The sequence below is a fragment of the Olea europaea genome, chromosome 22 (genome assembly GCF_002742605.1).
Source record: "Olea europaea var. sylvestris chromosome 22, O_europaea_v1, whole genome shotgun sequence".
NCBI lineage: Eukaryota > Viridiplantae > Streptophyta > Magnoliopsida > Lamiales > Oleaceae > Olea > Olea europaea.
This window is the reverse complement of record NC_036258.1, coordinates 94,321-107,703: the sequence shown is the minus strand read 5'-3', so window position 1 is coordinate 107,703 and position 13,383 is coordinate 94,321. Positions and strand designations below refer to the sequence as shown.

The 13,383-nt window shown below is 34.1% G+C and overlaps 1 pseudogene; it reads left to right on the top strand.

Annotated features, from left to right (window-relative positions):
- Window positions 1-4,073: 4,073 nt before the first annotated feature.
- LOC111371826 overlaps window positions 4,074-13,383 on the top strand; it is a 21,505-nt pseudogene continuing 12,195 nt past the window's right edge.

The window sequence follows — 13,383 nt, the reverse complement described above, 5'->3', positions numbered from 1 at the left end:
ATATACAACATGGGGTGTATGTGTTTTTTTTGGCATTATTTTATGGGAAAATTTCATATGTACGAGTTTAAATACACACATTTCAAAATCAAGAAAACAAGTTTCAAATTTCAAAAATAAAATTTTTATTAAAATTTATCTATGATTTAGTTAATTAATTTATTTATTAAATATATTTATATCACAGATCTATAAATTTTGGTCACAAATGAACAATTTAATTAGTCATTTATTATTTTTTAGTTACAAATCAGAAATTTTATGTCACAAATTATTTTACGATCACACTTTAAAAATTTTGTAGGTCACAAGTTGTTCATCGATCACAAATCAAAAAATTATTTAGTCACGGATTAATTTTTACTCACAACTTATCAAATTGTTGGTCAGAACTTATTTTTCGGTCACAAATAAAAAAATTTATAGGTCACATATTATTTTCTGGTTATGAATAAAAAATTACCGAGGTCAGAGATTATTCATTGGTCACGAAATCAAAACTTTTATTGATCACAACTCATTGATTCATTGCAACTTAGTAGATTAATTGGTCACGATTAATTTTTCGATCACAACTTAATCAATTGTGAGTCACGGTCACAATTTTTAGGTCACATATTACAAATTAACTAATTATTATTCACAATCAACCAAATAATTGATCACAAGCATCCAATACAATCTCATACCACTGCCATGACCACTACAACTGCAATCACTATCACCGTTACAACGACCAGACCATGCAAAACCACAATCACCGCCTAAACACCAACAAAACCGTCAAAAAAAAAAAAAAAAAAGAAATTGCCCAACCACCGAATCACCACTACCACCGCAATGCCTATGCCACCACCAAAACGTCACCCAATGCTTGTGCCACCAGCATGACCACCTGTAACAACACCATCGCAACCCACCACTAAATCATCGCCACCACCACAACGTTCACAACACCATCAATCACCAACAAAAACACCCAAAACTCAATAAAATCGTCTTCTAGAAATTCAAAAATAAAAAACAAAAATCACAGCACTGAACACCGCATCACAGCACCACCATCGCGCACAACACCACCACCGTGCACACCACCACAACCGTGAAGAGATTGTGGGGGAAACGAGTCACTTCGTCCTATTCGAGGCTCTGCAGTTTCCTTTTTTTGGGGGATGATTGGTTTTCATCTACGGTCGCCCAACACCAACCATAGGATTAAAAAAAAAAAAAAAAAAGAAATCGCCCAACACCGACCATAGGCAGAGTTTCTCACTCTTGTTTCCACTAATCGAATAGAGTTTCTCACTCTTGTTTCCACTACTCGAAGAGACACTTCACCTATTCGAGGCTCTGTGAATTAGTTCTGGCCAAAGTCAGTTCGAAAGCTTGGAGGCGACTCCATCGCTTTGAAGCAACTCAAGATCTCTAAATAAATCTTAAATTACCTGGGGGTGGCTGTTTGAGCAGCAATTGGTTTCCACCTACAGTCGATGTTTTCAGGCACGGGCGAGAGAGAGAGAGAGAATGGTAGGAAATTGATGGTTGGTTTGTAATTTAATTTAATTTAATAATATATTTATATAATAATATTATCTTAAATAAATAAATAAAAAATCTGATTTTTGAAATAATAAACTTTGCCTGTGATTTATGAAATGTGATCTTTAAAAGTAGGCTTTTATATAATTTCCACTTATTTTATCATCCGCATGAGGCCCACCATGTGAGTAATCTGGTGGACTTCTATAGCCCCCGTTCTGTACAAAGGGCTTAAACCTTCTTTTTATGCACACACACGGATTTGGAGTAGGTAAGATATGTAATCTCATTTTTTATTTCTCATTAAAATTTCATGTACTATTCATGTTTTACTAGGAGAATTAGCATAAAGCTATTGTTACACATATGTTTACAAGGAGAATAATATACCATTGAAAAGATAATTCAACTTAGATTTCAACAATAAAAAAAATTGGAGCATAATTGTGAATTGTGGATCAAAAGTTATTGAAGTAAAGGCTAAAGCAGTCAAGTAAACTCGAGATTTGCAAAATATACTCGAGATTTTCATTGTAAACTCTATATTTTCCTAGTATACTTGGAAATTTTCAAAGCAAACTCGAGATTTGACATGCAAACTCGATAGATATCTACAAAATTCGATATTTGATTAGCTAAACTTGTCAATTTACCCATCAAAGTAGATATTATTTACAATATTTAGTTTGAAATTTCAATCGCCCCTTCATAATCTCTATGTTCCAGATTCAAAGTTCTACCAAAATATCGAACCACAATTCTAATCTCGATATATTAACCCCATGTATTTTCGACATTTGTTATACCAAATTAAATTCAAAATTATATAAAAACATGGACATTCAACATAAGTAAAAAAATCGTACAAGAAGAAGACTTAAAATGAAAACTCAACATTTACTCCACCTTTATGGATTAAACAATGCCCAATATTTAACCAATAATCAATTAACAAATGGTTTACAAATAACTATATATATATTTTTTTAAATATTTATATCCGTGAGTACTTCAATACACGATAACAATATTGCACATATTAGAACAAAAATTAAATGACATCCATGTAATAAATAAAAAATTAATAGTAAAAAGATTTCTACATTTTTCGGTGTCATTCAACAAAAATAATTCTTCATCATCTTCATCTTCTTCTTCTTCTTCTTCTTTTTCTTCTTCTTACAAATATGTACTTTTTAACATAATTGCAAGATAACCCCCCAAATCTTCACTCTCAGCAAATTCTTCATCTCCAAAAAACAACCCCTTTGTTGACCCTAAAACAAGAGACACGTTTGACGGTCAAATTAAAAATGAAAAAGAAGAAGGAATAAAAATGATAGATCGATAGTCTTCTCACAAAAGACGTGGTGGTGGAGGCCCCAAGGCACAACATTCGCGGACGAGATGTCAGCCAATGGGGGTCGGTTTGGGGATGAGTTGAGTGTGTGAAACAAATGGAAATTATAATTGAGTGAAAAAGGAAAGGATTTTAGCATCTAGTTGGGAATTGAGAAATTTTTAATGTTATTTTTATCCGTTTACTAAAAATGGCCATGAATGCAAACATTTCAATTTTTGACCATTTTTAAAATGGCGTGTCAAAATTAGAAAATGTGTTGTTGCACAACTAGTCAACCTCTGTCGTCCAAAGTTAAAAGACTAAAATAAAAGAATAATATTATTTAGCATCAACATACTAAAATATAACTCTATATGTGATGCACAACGTTTGAATTGCAATAAAAATTCCTAATTAATGCTCATTATTGTACTTGTGTTTCCAAATCTTTGTTATTCTCATCCTCTATTTATCATTACTTAATATATCTTGTCCCTAATGACAATATCAGTCCAAAAAATTCGTTAGGACAAAAGACTTATTTACTTCTCATATTTAAAATAAGCAAAAATATAAAAATATAAAAAAGTTAAACAAAATGCCTCATTTCAAAGCACTGTAATAGAGTATTTAGACAGAAATCATCATTAGGGACAAGATGTGTTAATTTATTAAAAGTTAATAATAAAAATACAGTGAAAAAAATTTAGGACATAAGTACGCCAATGAGTAAGATTGAGAAAATGCAGTACACAAAACAAAAAAAGTGGTGCAAATATTTTAAATTACTTTATTTATGTCAAAAACCGTCCAAAGTAAACCATTTATATATACTCCTAAGTACTTAAAATTGCATTACGATAATTATTTTATTCTATGTTTTTTTAACTATCTATGTGGTTACTAACATAGGTTCAAATTTATATTTTAGCTCAGATTCCAGTAATCTAGTGTACATTTTGAATGAAATTGACCTTCGACTTGAATTTGTAACCGATGTTGAAAAAACCTTACTCAAATTGTACAAGAGAGGGAAATATTAAATGGCTTATTTTGAAGTTTCTATTAATTTAATCTTCCAATAACTAATATTTGCCATCAAATTCACCATTAATAAGAATTTTCTTTTGTATATTGTGCAAAGCATGCATTATGTAGATATGAGTTCTTTCTATTAAATACTGGTCGGAGTATGACGTGGATTTCTATGAATTTACCTAATAGAAGAAGAATTTTGGAGAAGGGCATACAGTACTGTACCTTAAACATAGTGTATTAACGTGAAGACATTGAATTTTTGGTGTAAAAAGTAATAAACATTTAATGAAATTATATTTTTAAGAGGAAAGAAATTTATATATAAATTAATATGCCTTTAAATGTATGGAAAATGATGTAATCTTGAGATGAAACTTTTATACACACTAGTCAAAGTTGAATGTGCGTTCCACGTTATTCTAAAATACTCTATAAGTACTATAAAAACAATATTTGAAGATATGAGATTATAAAAAATAATTAATACAAATTGTTTGTAGGAATAAACTTTTGATTCAAATGAAATAAAAATTAGTTTGAGAAAAAAATTTAAATAGTTTCGGAAGTCAATTAGAATACTCTCTCCATTTATCCTTTCGATCTGAACTAAAATCCAATGAATACTATCATTATTCATATTCGCTTAATATGCATTGAATATAATACGACAAAAATGTTCCTTCCCTTTACGATAGCAGAGAGTGAGCCACAAGAAGTCCTGCATATTGCCATTCGGCCCAACTACACATTCTTCGCATTCATCATGAGATATGTCAATTCTTCCTCTTCACAACTCTTCGCCAACTAGCGATGTGATTTGTTCCCTACTCCAGTTTGAAAGCAGAAAACAGGCATGGAAGCTATAATTGTAAACCACGATCAAATCTATGGAAGCGTTAGTTTATAGAGGTGTAATTATGAACCCTGTAGACCATCTCCATTGAAGTGATGAAGGGAGAACCCCAATTGGTAGGAAAAAAAATTAAATTATTTATTATATTTACACATTACATCTCCCCATTTACCTTTTCTATATCTTAACATTAATGGAATAAATCAATTGGAAGAAAACTCTAAAAATATTCGCTTTTGTCCCAATTTTTTTTTAATGAATTTAATTTACTATCCAATCAGGCGGAATGAGTCTGTCAAATGTACATTCATCATTACTAAATAATTGAAAAAAAATAATTATGGTAGTATTGCTCAAATTATTAAATAAGCTAATCATTTATTGAAAAATCAAAAGGTAATGAATCTGTCAAATATGGTTAAATAAATTAAATATATATTGAAAAACGAATAATAAAATAATGAATATGTCAAATGTACATTCATCATTACTAAATAGTTGAAAATAATTAACGATAATATTGTTCAAATGATTAATAATTTAGATATATATTGAAAAACGAAAAGTATGATATTATTAAAATAATTGAATTATAGTATTAATAAAATCGTCTAAAAATTAATTCTCATATGATGTATTATTTAATATATTATAGATAAACTCATAAATAGTTTAACAAAAATGAGCATTTATTTATGGTGTAAAAAATAGAAAACATTTAATCAAATTCAAATTCTATTCAGAAGGGAATTAATCAAGAGGAAAGGAATAAATCAGTTTAACCATTAGTTTTGGTGATTTATACTCCGATAATATTTTGTAACCCAACTTGTATTTGACGATAATTTAGATATCAATTAAGTGATTGAACGTTTTAAATTAGACCCATATCTCTTTTTTAAAATATGCCATCACTTAATTCCATTTAATTAACACCTAAGCATGTGTTTGGGCTACGTAACGTTACTTTTTTCACTCTCCATGAAAGTTGTTCAATATATAATTACATTTCCAGCAATATAAATTCGCATTTATTTTCAAATTTTGACAACAATCCACACTTCTAAAACAAAATTTTCTGAAAAAATGGCACTAGCGCTCACCTCATTTTCTTCACTCTGCTAGTCCATGTTCTTACCATTATGATTGTATTTCTAGTTTATAGCATAAATGTAGCAGCCCACCCAAAATTTCCTGCTATTTTCCTCTTTGGTGATTCTCTGATAGACACTTGTTGGATTTTAGGCACAATAATAAAGAGATGAAACAAATATTTACGTGGTTCAACGATATGCCTACATCCACGAGAACAAAGTGAAGATAATTTTATTCAATATGAAACGGTGCGCTATGCTCCCCTCACTCCGCTCCACTTCGCTTCGCTCCGACATTGGCCTATATGATCCAGGAAATTTGTGTTCCACTCCATATAAGCCACTTACACAACAATCTCCACTTTAGCGAATTTTCACCCCCTTGGGAGAAAACACAAAAAAACATAATTTGGGAAAACCACATCGTCTAAGACCAATGGGTTGGAACATATCCTTTCTAAAACTTAGAGATGTTAATCAATGTGATTGACTTTGTTATCATGTCTACTACATTCTCTAAGATATGCACCTTCTTTAACAATAGCTCTCCTGAAATAACCAAGTCTCGTCTTGTGAAATCTCACATTAATGTGTTGGTTCGTGCATGATAAATCGGATTCTTCGTTAAGAAGATGGAGCTCTGACTATCACAGTATAGCTTTATTCCATCTTACTTGATCCCAAGTTCCTTGACAAACCCTCTCAACCACAATATTTCCTTGGCTGCCTCAGTTGTCGCCATGTACTCTGCTTCAATTGTAGATAATTTCACAAGTGACTGCACCATTGATTTCCAACATATAGGCCCACTTGCGAGTGTGAAAACATAACCTGTATGAGACCTTCTGTCATCCAAGACCCTTGCATAATCTGCATCTTCGTATCCCTGAATTGAAACATCATCATGTTGTCTCTCAAACATAATCCCACACTTCATTGTACCTTTCACATACCTGAAAATCAACTTTACAGCTCTCCAATGCTTTTTATCGGGATTAGCCATATACTTGCTAACCATATTGACTGCATGTGCTAGATCTGGTTTGTACACACCACTGCATACATCATACATCCAACTGTGCTGACATAAGGCACCTTTGACATCTCTACAATTTCTTCTTCATTCTTTAAGCACTGATTATTCGACAATCTAAAGTAATTTGCCCATGGTGTAGCAACTGTTTTGCATCGGACATGCTAAATCTCTCCAACACTTTCTTCAAATAATTTTTCTGAAATACCTATAATTTTCTGGCCTTCCTATCTTTATTGATCTCCACGCCAATAATTTTCTTAGCCGGTGCCAAATCTTTCATATCAAACTTACTACTCAACAAAAATTTTAATTTGTCTACCTCATTCATGTTCTTAGCAGTAATTAGCATGTCGTTCATATACAATATTAAGAAAATATATGAATTATCATCAAGAACTCTGTAGTAAATACAACAATAATGGTCACAATGACTGTAGTCAATCTGAATCATATGAGAGTTGAACTTCTTATACCATTGTCATGGAGACTACTTAAGCCCGTAAAAAGACTTCTTCAGTTTACACACAAAATTATCTGTTCCGGGTTTTAAGAACTCCTCTGGCTACTCCATGAAAATCTACTCCTCCAAATCACCAAGAAGAAAAATGGTCTTCACTTCCAGCTGCTCTAACTCCAAAACAAAACTAGCCACCATTACCAAAACAATCCTGACGGAAGTGTGTCCGACGATCGGAAAGAAAATTTCATCATTATTTACTCTTTTCCTCTGTGAGTATCCGTTTGCTACTAATCGAGTTTTGTATCTTTCTTCTCCCTTTTTTGACATTGCTTTTTTCTTTACACTCTATCGATTTCTTCCTCCTAGAAGCTTTACCAAATCCTAAGTATCATTTTTTTGCACCGACTCAATTTCCTCCATCATAGCCTCTATTCATTTACATTTTTCCTGACTACCAATAGCATCCTGAAAAGTTATAGCATTGCTATTGCTAGTAATGAGTGTATAAAAAACCGAATCCTCGAATCCATAGTTCATTGGTGGCCTGATGGTGCGATGTGGTCTACTTATGCAATAGTATGATACTGCTCCATCTCTGACCCAGAACTATTCGCTCCCTGAACTTTAATCTCCATGTCAACATTGTTTAGCTCTACCTGCACCACTTGGCTGTTGTTGCTTCCTTCGTCTAAACGAAGCTTCTCTTTATCTGAAGAAGATTTAAGCGTAAATGTTCATCAAAAATTGCATTCCTACTTATTACCATCTTTCTTACCTTCGGATTCCAAAACTTGTAACTTTTTGCACCTTTCACATAGCTTAAAAAAATGCAATTTCTTAATTTGGATCAAGTTTGGATCTCTGATCACTAGATACATACACATAAACTAGACATCCGAATATTTTCAATTCAGAATGTCAACTTCATTACTAGTCCAAACTTCCTCTGTAACTTTCCTATCTAGTGTTGCTCGTGGTGATCTTTTTATGACATAACATGCCATGTTCACCACTTCAACCCAAAAACTTTTCGAAAGCCACGCATTCGGCCTCAAACATCTTGTCCGTTCTGCAATTGTTCTGTTCATCCTCTCTACTACACCATTCTGCTACAATATCTTGTGAACTGTATATGTTGCTGAATACCATGCTCCTCACAACATTTCAAAAATTGTGAATATGTGTACTTTGTACCATTTTTTGTCCTTAGATATTTAATTTTTCTGCCTATCTGATTTTCTTCTTCTGTTTTTCACAATTTGAGCTTGGCAAAGCCTTCAAACTTATGCTTCATGAAATATACCCAAACTTTTCTAGATAAGTCATCAATGAAAGTAATGAAATATTGAGATCCACCTTTAGACAACTGCCTTACTAGTCCCCAAACATCAGAGTGCACGTAATCAAGAATGCCTCTGTCTCATGCTTTTCCATCTTAAACTGTACTCTCGACTATTTTCCAAATAGATAGAACTTGCAAAAATCCAACCTGCATGATTTTATCCCCTTCAACAAATTCCTCTTGTGTAGCTTAACCATGTCACGTTCTCCTATATACCCCAATCCCATATGCCATAGAAGAGTGTCATCTAACTCAGATTATATTGTAGGAACTCCACCTACAATTGTATTCTCCTATAGTTCGTATATAATCCTTGCTAATTTCTAACCTTTCATCGCAATCATAGCCTATTTCTTCACTGTCAGAGCCTCACACTCTGACTTATAAGAATAACCATTCGTGTCTAAAGTATCTAAAGAAATTAGGTTCTTTCTCAACTTTGGTACATGCGTAACATCCTCAAAGGCCCTTAATAAACATCGAACATTTTAAATGTTATGGACCACATTCTAATGACCTTACATGATGTATCATTACCCATCAGAACAGATCCAAAATTACCTGGACGATATGAATTAAACCAATCTCGATGAGGTCACATATGATATGAACAGGCTGAATCAAGTACCCAACAGTCATGTAATTTTTTAAAATACCTGCAGAGACTGATAGCATGTCTCTATCTCCAGAATTCTAGTCTCTTTCTACAAAACTAGTTGAGTTTTAAGGACCCATCACCTTTCCTTTCATCACCCTGCTTCTTATTCGGAAGTCTTTCTTAAAGTGGCCCATTTGATGACATTTGTAACCCTTGACGTTTTTCTTATTTTGATTCCTAGATTTTGATCTCGTGTTCCCTTTGTAAGGACCACCCATGTCCTTCTCCCACAATCTTGGTAGTCCTTTACGATCAGCCCTTTTCCCTGTGAACTTTTACCGGTACGTAGTTTTCGCTAGTTGTAGGCCAACAGGGCTGATGTGACTTCCTCCAATTCAAAAGTCTCTTTATCCTACGTTAACGTGGTCACCAGGTGGTCGTACGAAGGAGGAAGAGAGTACAACAAAATCATTGCCTTGTTTTCATCATCAAATTTGATTTCAAGTCGCAATAAATTGATGCTAAGTTGATTGAACACATTGGTGTGTTGAATCAGATTTGTACCCTTTAACATCTTGAGTTCGTACATCTGCTGTTTCAGATGTAGCTTGTTCGTATAAGACTTTGACATATAACGACTGTCCAATTTATTCCAAACCTCCGTCGGAGACTCAACGTTATGTGACTTTCTCCGATTTGAGAGTCTCTTTACCCCACGTTAACGTGGTCACCAGGTGGTCGTACGAAGGAGGAAGAGAGTACAACAAAATCATTGCCTTGTTTTCATCATCAAATTTGATTTCAAGTCGCAATAAATTGATGCTAAGTTGATTGAACACATTGGTGTGTTGAATCAGATTTGTACCCTTTAACATCTTGAGTTCGTACATCTGCTGCTTCAGATGTAGCTTGTTCGTATAAGACTTTGACATATAACGACTGTCCAATTTATTCCAAACCTCCGTCGGAGACTCAACGTCCATGACGTGATACACGATCTCGTCCACCAAACAAAGTCGAATTGTACCAACTGTTCTTACCTCAAGCTCTTTCCAATTGGCATTTAACGTATTCCCTGGCTTCTTCCCAAATAGTGCCTTCACCATCCTTTGTTGCGCCAACAAATCCTTCACCATTCGCTATCATAATCCAAAATTCCCAGATCCATCAAACTTCATCACATCGAATTTTACAATCGAAGAACTCGTCATCCGAATCTGGCTCTGATACCAGTTGTTGAATTTTACACGTAATAATAAATAAATGAAAGAGAGAAATCAACACAAGTATTTACGTGTTTCAGCGGTGTGCCTATATCCATGAGAGTGAATCGGAGATAATTTTATTTAGTATAAAAAATAAGGTTACAACATTACTATTTTTACTAACCCTAGCAAAACCCATTAAAGACTTTAAGGCTCGTACAAAAAAATCCCCCCTATATCGTACTACGAGGACGTTGCCCCTGCACCCCAACATATTTAGTGTCCATAGTAGCCAGACAGTGAATTAAACATCGCTCCACTCCATTCCGTTCGGTGCACTACGCTCTCCTCACTCCACTTTGCTCTGCTCCGGCATCGACCTATTTGATCAAAAAAAAAAAAAAAACCTATGTTCCACTCTATATAAGCTACATACACAACAACACTGGTAATCACAACTACATAACTACCCCACTCAAAGCAAAACATGCCCTATATGGATAGTCATTTCCCAACTAGATTCTCACGAGAAGGTTTTCTGATGGCAAGCTCATTTAAGACTTTTTGGCATCTGCATTAGGGTTAAAGGAGACTGCTCCTCCATTTCTTGATCCAGAGTTGACAAATGAAAATATTCGTACTGGTGGGATTAGTTTTGGGTCAGCAGGTTCTGGATATGATGATCTTACAGATGCTGTATACAATTCCATTCCAATAATGAAACATCCATACGACCTTAAGTTACATAGACAAACTCAAAGGTGGTGTCAGAGAAATTAAGGAAGTTGAGTGGAATGAAGCCATTCTCAGGAGTGGGATAGGGTGGAAATCCCAGATCTCATACGCTTTTTCGTGGCGAACTCAAAATAAAAGAAAGAAAAGGAAAGATTCTTTCCCAAGACACCGATACCAAGGATCGAAGAAATCACCAATGGGCTTTCCATTTTCGTTTCGGAAAAAGGCTCTAATAAGACCCCCCTCGTCAAAGTCCGTCCTTGCTTGCCATAACCTTTATATGGATCGGATCGGGTTTGCGCTTCATCTGCAGGTGCTGGTACTTGAGCTACTAATCCGATAGATAGATAAATCAATGAATTGAATTGCTGGAAATTCTTCCTATTCTTGTCCTGTAAGTGAGAGAAAAGGAAGTCGGAAGCTATCGTTACCTAGGCAGTTTGAATGGAGAGAAAGGAGCCCCTTGAAGCTGGCGGTCCTTCTCGATTTTTTGGAGCTTGAGTAGTACTCCCTGACGGTCGAGTGGAACAAAGGTTTTGGGGCAATGGTTGCCTTGACACCTTAATATCAAGGAATCCTACCTTTTCCACAAGTAGGTGGAGACCAGGAGAGTCGGAAACCCCAACGGGAAACCTTTCACCGCAATGAGCATCGATAAGCTATCGCAATAAATCAATCAAAGCAACTCCCGTCTTTATTATATATAATTCGTCTCAGGCCCTGCCCCTGTCTACAGCTATGCTATCTTTATTACTGCTATGGAAGCAATCCGTTGTTACTTTCTAAGGGTATGGTAGAGGCGCTTGAGAAGGTGGACAATCTTTCAGTGAAGACCTAACGAGAGGCATTTTTTCTTGTAACGGGAAGCAACGATATGCTTGTCAATTACTATAGCAACCTTTCAAGAAGGAATCAGTTTGGGCTTGGTCTTTATCAAGATTTACGGTTGCTAAGGATTCAAGATTTTGTCAAGGTAAATCAAGAACCCATTTTATATCAGTTTTCAAGTGATTATAAGTTATCCCTGCAGATTCTGTGGATATTAAGTAAGTAATAATTGTGGATCCTAGGAAATTTATGAATGAAACTTTGTGTATTGTAACATCTAGAGCGATCTAACACCCAATATTTGGTATTTGCAGGCACTATAGTATAGTCCCAAAGGATGCCGTGGGAGTGGATTTTATGAAACTTGTCACTGTGTGGTCCTGTCACTCCTATATGTTTAAACCTGCCCAGTATGTGTTTTGGGATTCAATTCATGCAAACTCAAGCAGTTGTATGTTACATAAGTTAGTACCTGCAAACCAAAGCTCTTTCTCAGTTTTTAAAGAAATTATAATGAGAATATAATGAAAATGGATCGACTGAATATCGTAGAATATGTGAATAATAAGTGGGTAATAGTTGTGATTATAATTTCTCCCATGCAACCAAATCATGGCTTCCCAATTTCGATGAATCATCACAATTTCCCAATCCCGATTTTAGTTTTCCAAGATGATGACTTTTTCGATATACCATTTATAGTATAAAGCATCAATTCTAGCTATGTCAAAAAATAATGTTCCCATATATAAACATTAACTCAGTCCTAGCTACGTATATCACACTACGTACTAGGTAAAATATTTCCCCTTCAGGCCTAAGTGCAATAGTAACTTGGTGACATGATATTAACCTATACTAACCTCGAGTGATGCTGTGTTACAACCCAATTGGGTAGTTCATGTTAGGTTTAATTAAATACCATGCAAGACCCCTCAACTTTCAGCACCTTAGTATAGTTTATAACATTAGAATTAAGAACATATTTATCAAATCTGACTAGTCAATCAAATAAGTGGACAACCAGAAAGTTGTATTTTTATGAAAATCAGTTATCCATTAAATCTTAAAATTTATAAATTTAACAGAATAATAGCATAATCATAGAGTAGAAAAGTAATTAATTAAATTAATTTATTTTTGTAATATTAATAAATCTAGACATAAAAGAATTACTTTAATTAATTAGTGTCAAAAACTTAAAACCAATATCTTAATGAAATATAATTGGAAAACCAGACACCTAGAAAAATTATATATTTGTATGACCATCAGAAATCGAACTCTAAAATCAATACCAAATGGATCTAAGT